The sequence below is a fragment of the Onychostruthus taczanowskii genome, unplaced genomic scaffold (genome assembly GCF_017590055.1).
Source record: "Onychostruthus taczanowskii isolate IOZ18803 unplaced genomic scaffold, ASM1759005v1 scaffold9, whole genome shotgun sequence".
NCBI classification, from domain to species: domain Eukaryota; kingdom Metazoa; phylum Chordata; class Aves; order Passeriformes; family Passeridae; genus Onychostruthus; species Onychostruthus taczanowskii.
Window position 1 is genome coordinate 15,618,042 of NW_024506993.1, and position 10,044 is coordinate 15,628,085.

Genomic DNA, 10,044 nt, shown 5'->3' on the forward strand with positions numbered 1-10,044 from the left:
CTCATGAAACTACTGTTCTCAGCAAATTTGGTATTAATACATGAAAGGCAAAAACTAGACAATAATATTGTTCAAAATGATGGACATAAAATGTTGTCTCACTCAACATCTCCTTGGCTGTAATAGGGAGTATAAGTCTATCCTTTTAGTTCTCAGAGAAGACTCTGGAACTGGAATGGATTCTGCAGATATGATGTCCTATATCACACAAAAGAGAGAAAGTAAGGGGGTTTTTACTGTTTTCAACAGGTAAAACTCCTTTCCAGCTGAGACTTTCTGATCTTGCCTCATTTGCAATGTGTAGAAATCTGATTTAAGGGGACACAGCACAAAAAAACCCTCATTTTAGAACACATCTCATGACCTCTGCCGCCCAAATCCACAGCCTCATCTGATCAGAAAGTAAAGACCTTCCTATATAATGTTTGATTTTGTGAAAGACAATATTCTCAGCAGAGTGAGATAGAAAACACCAGCTCATACCCATACTCTCATTAGATCTCTGCAAATGAGAGGTTCTATCTTAATCACCAACAAACCAGCCCCTGTGCATTTGGTATTATGGAAAGTGACCAACACTCCAATAATTTCTTAATTCCTAGCTTTAAAATGCCCCAACCAACCACTGCACTAATTGTGTGGTCTGAGGGCCAACAGACATAATGCTTCCCCTTGGTTTTGATTTTGCTTTTACCTCCATGTCTCCAGCTAATATTGTTGCTGGATGTGGTTTCTGACAATGGCACTTCATCTCAGAAAACTATTATTTAGAAGCATAGTTGTGTTTTTCATGTTCTTCCCTCCTCTGTGGATGGATTTCTGTGGAAAGCAGAACTGAAAACTGCTTTCATTTTGTTACTCAGAAAGGTTTGGAACAAAGGAGAGCTTACAACACTCAAGTAAAGCCACCACTTTCCCTGAAAATTGAGTTTGGTTCTGCTTGTGTGTGTATCCCTCAAGTGGGGCTAATTTCTATCCCTTCTTACTATACTAGGAGTTTTCAGTCTTGCCCTGCTCATATTTTGACAGCAAGCAGGTGCATTATCACAAAAGATCTCTCCAAAGAGATACAGGGTAGAGAAGAGGCCACCATCAATCCAACAGATAATGGTGGCACAGAAATATCTCTTCTAGGAATGCTGAAGAACAGGCCTTCAGCCGAGATGACAGGGAAATGTCTTCCTCTCAAACATGAGAGGACATGAAAAGTTTCAAATATTTTGTTGGAGCTACTTTAGAACAACAGGAAAGGTAAGAGCAAGAGAAAAATTCTCTCACCCAAACTTAAGCTGTCAGAATGGAAATTAAGAGAAGAAATCAAAGAAAAAAATACTCTGTGATAACATCATATGACTCACAAGCTTTAACAAACTCCCTTCAGAAATACTGTAAGGCAGAGTAAAAGCTCCCTTGTCTTCCCCTTTTCCATTTACACATCCCAAGATTTGCTGTGAAAGGAAACACCGATATTTTCTTCCAAATCTTTAGGGAGAAACAGCTTCATGTTTTTGCAGCTGCATTTGCCAGAATGCTGTTCCCACCAGTCCCTTGGCTCTTTCCTCAAATGTCCCATAGTTCAGATTCCTTCAAGGGTAACTGTCAAATCCTCATATTAAGTCCCCAGGACACAGAGACATAATCCCTGTCTTAAAAGACTTCAAATGATTTTCCTATTTTGCAGTCGGTACAGCTCCTTCTATATAACACTGCCAAAAAAACCCAACACAGCAGTGACCAAGCCAAAAATATGAAGTTTTTTTCTGGTTGTTTTTTTTGTTTTGTTTTTCTCTTTCAGGACCCAGAAGCTGTCAAAGGCATACACAGTCTGTTCAAAGCAGCAGTTTTGCCTCAAATTTAGATGCTGCCCACCCGTATCTGCATTGGGGGCTTTTAGAAGTTCCTTCACAAAGCCCAGATCATCAGAACAAAGCTCAGCACCTGAGAACACTTTGCTTTGCTCTCCTCGGCAATGTTAGCATGTTTATCCTGTCAGTGCTCACAGAACAGCCTGGCAGCTCACCCCAGAAGACTGAACTTCATTACAGAGAGACAAAACAACCCCCCGGCCAGATATCTCCCCCATGTCTTTTCCTTGACTCTGCCCACATAAGCAATCAAATCCAGCAAAAGGTTAAGAATAGGAATATAATGGGTAAAATTTAAGGGTGGAAGTAGGAATATTACAAGATGACAGCATGTAAGACACATCTCCACTTCAGTTCTTTCCTCTTGTCGCCACTCCAAAAATTAAAGGATGGTGAAAAAAATACCTACTACCCCTGCATGTGAAGTTAACTAGGGTTAATCTCTAATGCCTGCCTAACACACACCTGTGCAGACTTACTGACATCTAAAAAAGACTTGTTCACTGTGCTGACCTACACTATATACAGGTTTGTGAAAATTAATTAGTATTTTTCAGCATCACAATAATGCTATGCAAAGAATAATCTTCTTCATCACAGGTCTGTTCTGTTGGAAATAAACAGTTGAAAACAGCCTCCAGATCATGCTGTAGTCTTTTAGAAACTCTCACTGGCTAACATTTTACTGACAAATAAAACCTTATTTGTCAGCAAAGCAGCCTTGTTTGCCTGTGCAGCATTGACCTGCACATGGATGTGGTTCAGCAGCACAGCGCACGGGACGTGCCGGCAGCCTCAAAGCAGGTGCCAGGCAGGAATACTGCTCCTGAGGCAGAGAACTTCCCTCAGTGCCAGTCACAGGTACTGCAACCAAAATAGTGCACTCAGTATTTATAGCCCCACAGAGCAGTCCGAAGGGTTTAGTCATCAGTGTGTGACATGGACACACCCCTCAAGGGCTGAAAGTGAAAAACTGCTCAGGACTCCTGACCCGGATCTGGTGAGTGAGGTACCTGCTCTCCACATTTTATTAGCTCCAGGCTTCCCTGCAGTTATTTACCCAGTGACATCTGAGCCTCCCCCTTAACCACATGCCTGGGCAGAGCTAATGATTTCATGATTAATCTGCATAACCCTTGACTCTAAACAACTCTTGTCAACTCTTGACAAGAGCAGTTGATAAAACTGCTTTTCCAGCCCCTCCAACACACAGCAAGTCACGCAAAATAAATTCTTAAGAGGCAGGAGGGCAAGGTCATTTGAGCCCTTTGTATCACTTGGTTCTAAGTGTATGTATATTCAAATCAGCAGAAAACACTTTCTTCAAAAAGAAAGTGAAACAAGCAAGTGATCTTTGCTTTAAATAAATGGCAGCAGGTGACATACCTGGCAAAACGTACCAAAATTCATCTTCAAATGGTAATGATGCCTGAGTTTTATATGGAATCATTTACCAAACCAGGTTTTAGAAGAATCAAAAGGCATTAAAAAATAAAAACAAAATCACCACAAACCAAAAATCCCAGCCAGTGGAATCCCTCAATCCATTTTTAAGCTTTTCCATAAAACTCATGGGGGACTTCTCAGCTTCTTGCCAGTACAGACTGCATTCATCTGAGCTTTTCACTGTTCTTTGAAAGGGTACACCAAGATAAGATTTCCAAGAAACCACAGCTGGTGTGTTCACAAATGAACAACCCAAGCACATATGAAGAGAAAGATTCCTTTTAATCCCCTGCATGAGATCTATTTCCTTCTTCGTTAATGAAAAACACAGATCTCAACTTTTGTAAAAATGTATACACCATGCCTGAAAGTGATGGTATCAGAAATGCCACTGCTCAGCTGCAATTAACTGTGATTTCCACTGCCCAAAAGCATCTTGAGGATAAGTGCTCCACATCCTGTTTTGAATACCTTGCCTGTTTCTGTGCCCATGGATAAAAAACACTGAAGAGCAGCATGGGGAAAAGCAAGAAAAATCCAAAACAAATTCTGAATAGGAAAAGAGAGTCATCACCTATTTCCCTAGAATATTCATATTTTTCTTTTGCTTCTCATGCTGTAGAAAAAATATTAAAGTAGAACTAAAGAAAGCAGCATGTAATTTGCAGCAGTTGTATTAGCAAAAAAAATTTATTTCTAAGCATCTCTTTACCCAACCATTACTTCCACACAGTGGTACTGCAGAACAGCTTAAAACCAGGACAGTAGAATGGAAAAGTACAAAATACAACTAAGGATTGCACCAAAACCTCTTGATTACTTTCCTGTGCATTGCTTTCTTCAAAAGTATCAGAAGACCCCAAGATAAAGATGCAGGATAGGGTGATAAAACACTAGAAAGGCACACATTTGGTATACTAAACACATTTTCTGGCAACTCACCTCAAATGGAAAGAGAAACAGAGTAAGAATATAAATGAACAAAGCCTATTCCCTTCTGGAGATTAATTCTGATTTTATTTCTAAATGGCCAAACTGCTTAACTATGTGAATTTATATTTTTACTGATGACAGATGGAGCTGACATCACTAAAAAGGAAGGCTTAAGAATTCACTTTTAGGCGTTTATTTTCATAAATTATTTAGCCAGAAGGTTGTTGCACTGAATTTGCAACTGTGCAGAAAGATCCAGACAATATTTAATTTTGAATCCCTTTATAGCCTGCACACACCAAAATGCATTCTATAAAAATTGATGAATTTTTAACCAAGTGTCTTCTTGCTACTTAATTCTGATACACACATTTAAATTCTAGTTGCTGTCCAAAAAAACTGAATTTTTATTTAGCAATGAACTGTCTTTGAACTCACAATGTCCAGAAAGGTTTTCTGGCCATTGCTCTACTCAGAACAGTGTCAAAAGGGCACAGACTTAAAGAATCTTTTCCCACAAGGTGTGTCCCTTCCTGGGCTGTCATCTGACAGACACTGAAAAACACCCAGTGACCACAGAAGAGAATAGCTTAAGGGACAAAGGTGACAGCTGTACAAACATATTTCCAATGCCAGGTTTATGCAGGGCAGTGAAATGCTTGGTTCTTAGCCTTCTGAAACCATCATATATAAAGTCTCCCAAAATGTTTCCAAGAAAAATCAAAGGCATAGAGCTCCAAAGTGTGATTTCACAGAAAGTCAAACATCTTGTAAAATGAACAAGTCAGATTTTGCGTAGCAAATTTTACAGAAACCTCCTGACACTGCCTAAAAGGCTGGCTTGGTTTTGCTTTCTGAGTTTCTACCTCTTGGCTCTTGCTTGCAAATGCTCAGGCAGATCTCAGTTTTAGCCTTCAAATTACAAAGTGTCCATGGTGTGTTTGACACGGCTCCAGGACAGCGATGTCACACAGGCTGCCCGGAGCTGCACAACGTCCTGGCACCAGCCTCTGCCAGGACACAGCCTGCCACGCCTCTCCTGCAGGGACTCAGAGCAGACAGAAAAGAAGAAAGATGTAACCTAGAGGGGTGAGGCTTTGCCTGGTGTACAAGGGAAAATCCATTAATTACAAAAAACAGAAGGAATTAATTCAGTGTAAATGGGGAGTCCCTTTAGCACCTGTCTCTTCCAATAATAAAGAAATAGCTGAGGAGTTAGAACGAGGTGAGGCCCAAAAAAGACCCTGATTTCCTTGTTTATCAGTGACGTGCATTAAAGTTCGTCCTACAGCAAGATTATTGTGGAAGCCAATTGCTTAAAGAGTCTGCAAGTAAGAGGAGAGATTTTTCACCCATCTGAATGGAAACCAACATCATCCTCCTTTACTTATTTTACCTTAAAGTGCTCCAGGTTGTCTGTGAACTTGACTATAGGAACAGAACTGGAGCAAATACTCCTGCTGCCTTCCACTGAAACAGTCCAGGACAATTCATGGGTATTCAGTCAGTTTTACTGAGGCTGATGCAAACAACAAGAATGTAAGCACAGCACTGGACCACGACTCTGTGGCTGTACTGCTGCGTTTTCCTGATGTTTTTTAATACAGTGCCATTCACTTAATGAGGAAAAACACGAAGATCTGAACAGAAAACAAGGTACACATCTGAGCTGGTCAGGAATACTTTGATGAAATAGCAAATAGGACTTTTAACCTGATGTGGGAAAAACCTCTTCTGTCTCAATGACGGCCACTAGCGAGGGTCACTGCAGCACCACAAGAGTACCAACAGCAGCCTGAAAGAGCCAGCAGCAGTGTCAAGAAAAGACATTTCCTTGTACAGGAAGCACAGGCATAAAGAAGCGTCACAGAGATCTGAGAAGTGTGAATTGCAGAGTTGTTGGGGCTGTGCCAGCTTGTGCTCAGGCACAAGGACATGGACACGGTGGGCAGCAGGGGAGCAGTGCAGGTACGAAGCTGCAGCTGTGAAGCTGCTCAGCAGTGTCAGCATTCACCTGCACAACTTGCTCCTCACCTCAGGTCAGGCCTCTGAACATTCCTCATCTCAGAATGTGCTCCATTAAATGTGGCATGAGTGTTTCTCAGGTCAGAGGAAGCTTTAAGACTTGCAAGTTTTAACATCTGGCAAATCTTCCAGATTTCTCAGCTGAAGGAATAAACAAAATGTAAATATCAACTTACCTGATACTAACAGGTGTTTTCGTGTAGTTGTCACATTGCTTGCATTGCTCCTGACTCACAGTATGAAAATCCCTTGACAGAAGAATCAGGTCAATGGGAGTATCCACATGAAACCAGGAACATTAATAATAAGAAAAAAAAAATATTTACACCTGAGTCAGCATTAACCAAACTGAATCACAGTTAGACAAACAAGGAAGTTAGGAAACTCTCTCTAACAGGTATTTTGTTTGGGGATTTCCTCTTCCATAAAACTTGAGATATTTTAAACCAGTTTTTGTTACAGAAGCTGACTAAAGGAAAAATGACAGGAAATCAAATATTCCTAAAAATTAAGTATTATATTAATAGCAGTAAATGACACTGTCCTCTAAATCCACTCTCTTGACTGTTGACATACAGAGTGATAAATTACTTTTACAACTCCTTATTTAATATATAATGAACATACACTTATGAACATACATGGCTAGGACAGTTTGCCCAGTATGCACATTATAATATTATTTGTGTGTTCACGTTAATGCACCCTCAAGTTTCTAGAAATTACAAAAAAAACTTACTCTGCTGATAAAGAAAACTTATATCCAGATAATATAAATTTAACTGCTCAAAGTATATTGACTTGCACCTTAAAAGGTTTTCAATGCACTTTGAAGAAGACAGGGGGGTCTACTTTACTCCTCATGTAGAGGACAGTTCATGGCTGTTGTAGCAGAAAAAATATTGTTTTAGAAATATTGAAGCTGGCGACAGAAGGATTCACCCCAGTGAAACCACAAGAAAGGAGAATCAGGACAGTAACACTGCTCAGTTATCTGTGAGGAATGCTAGTATATAACTTGCATTATTTTATCCTATTCACTGTGAAACTATCAGAGGACTCTAATCCCAATTCCCATAACTGTCTTTGCTTTAGTTGACGCTCATGCTTATTCTCTACACATTAGACTAAAATACATGTTTTTTTCTCCACTCAGTGGTTCATCACTTTGGCTCAGCACTGATCTCTTTACAGACATAGTCGTTTTCAAAAGCAGTTGTTCTGCATTGTTGAAATCAAAGGATGGAACTGTCACAACACCACTAAACTCCTCCAAGACCTTCAGCACCTTAAATCTACATTTTGGTCTCTGGTCCACTGCACTGTACAGAGCTTTACATCTATTTTCCTACATTAGGAAACCTCCATTTGGTCATGACATCTTGCTACTAAGTCTTTATGGCAATAATTAGAAGTCATGTTCAATTTCATGACTGAGTTCTTTTCATTAAAATTAAACATTTCTAACCAAATACATTAATCCTTCTGGAACAAGGGTGTCCATGCACAGGAACAGAAGAAAATACAAAATTTTCATGGCAATTTAGCCAGATGGAATACAGAAAATATAGTTATTAATTTTAATCAGACTGAAGTTCACAGACCATTCCTGCTAACCCTCAACACTGAAAGGAAAGAATAAATAATTTCCCTACTGACTTCTGCTTTAATAGGATATAGAAACCAGATGAAAACATTGCTTTCTATAATCACTGGGCTAATCAAACATTTCTGGCAGACTCTGTAACAAGTGAAGGACTATAAAAGAATATTTTAATCTTCTCTGAAAAGTGTATGGTGAGAAGAAATGAGATTTTTCGTGACTCACTGATATTTGTGTAACATTAAGTAAATTTTGTCTAGGCAACACTTAGGAAAAAGAAAGCTTTTGTTATTCCAATCCTTTATCTTTTAAATGGAACTATGAGAATTATCCATCATTCACATTCAATTTATTCTTCAAGAATCCTAGAGCTGCACTTCCAGTACTAAGGAGTCTAAAGTAAGCACATGGACAGATCACAGGTAATGAAAAGAAAAAAGAAATCATAGATCCTTTTGAAAGCCTTTCCATGTAAAAGACCCAATGATTTGCATTAGTGATGTCCAAGCCTGTGATGTTACTGCAGAATATTCTGAGTTTTAAAGAAAGAAAGAAATTACTGAAAGAAATTACTTCCTTGCCTGGAAGAAGCATTTCAAATGTCCAGCCAGCAAAATCCATTAAAGAAGGGCCATAAAGGTACTCTCAGATAATTCTGGCTTGAGCTGGATTTTCCCTGCCCTGGTCTGTAGATTGATCCCAAATCTCTCTCTACACCATTATGAAGATATTGATGCAAACTTTCCTTCTCACTTTCCTCCCTCACCCATTATGGTCAATCATCTGTTCTCTTATCAAAGGACATCCTTCCCTTTTTATTTGTGTGAGCCTCTTACACAGAGAGATTTTCATCTCCAGTTCCAGAAGCTGTAATATTAACATGCCCACTCCATGCCATTCATTATCTTCATTACTCAGCCTCACATTCTACTTTCCTGCCCCCTTACAGTTGTCACATCTTTCCCTGTCAGGGGATTTCAATTTACACAGGATTGGGTGAAAAGGACTCCTTTCAGGCACAACTACAGCAAAGACCAAAAACAGCCACAGATTTCTTCCTCCCAAAAACTCAGGTGTCAAATTCAAATGATTACAAGAGAATGTCACAAAAACTTTCTACCTAATACGTCTGCAGGATAAAAGTTACCAAACACGCTACAAAATTTCAGAAAATAAAATTTTCATAATTTTTTTTAGTCTTGGGTTCTAATAATTTGAAGGTAAAATTATCATCTGTGATGTTGTGCCTGTTTCAAGCAGAACTTTCAGTCATTTGGCAAGAGCCAAATACCACAGGGAAGAATCACACAATAAAAATATGACCTCCAAAAATCTGTAAAGGCTCACTGAGTTTGAATGTAACATCATTAAACATTCTGGAGTTTTTTTACCTTTGCTATTTCAAATGTATTTCTTTTGCTTACAGTAAGACACAAACAGAAAACAAAAGGGTCCATATGAGTGGTTGGAAAACTAAGTGTGCTCTGCAAAGAACATAATAGGATTAGGAAAGCAGTAGCATTTCTTGTTAAATAGAGAGAAGGAGACTGTTTATGAGGTTTGGGGTTACTTGATCTAGTCAGGAAAGCGTCTTAGACAGCAGCAGCTGATCACAAGTGGAAGGTGTGAGACACGAGGGCACATAAAACATGTCCTGAGCACGAGAAGGAACAATACATTCCTTTCATCTCTTTTGTGCTCTACTCTAAGAGAGTAATATTACAACAACTATTGCAAACTGACTAAAGGAAAATATTTATCCTATTCTCCAAAACTTTACTCAGTAACTAAGGAAAAAAACCAATAACAGAATCACCAAAATTTCGGTAAAGAACACAGGACAAGGAAAAGAAGCACAATAATATGGACACAAAAAGATTTTCACATTTAAATGAGATTCAGCCTCATTAATCATTAACATTTCCATCTCACATGGAGTTATCTCAAGACATCTAACTGCTTTTATGTTCTTTAAATGGGACATAAATACAATTCCTTACATTTCTGCTGCCAAAGACCGCTTTTGTGGCTGGTTTGGTTTTCTGTTGTTTGGGGCCTTTTGCCCCCTGAAGTTACATTTTCAACAAATACACAAAGCAGCTTTCCGTTCTCAGAAAACAGCAGAATTTTAAGCCAAATCAGTCCGTGAGACAAAGATAAGCATCTTCTGCT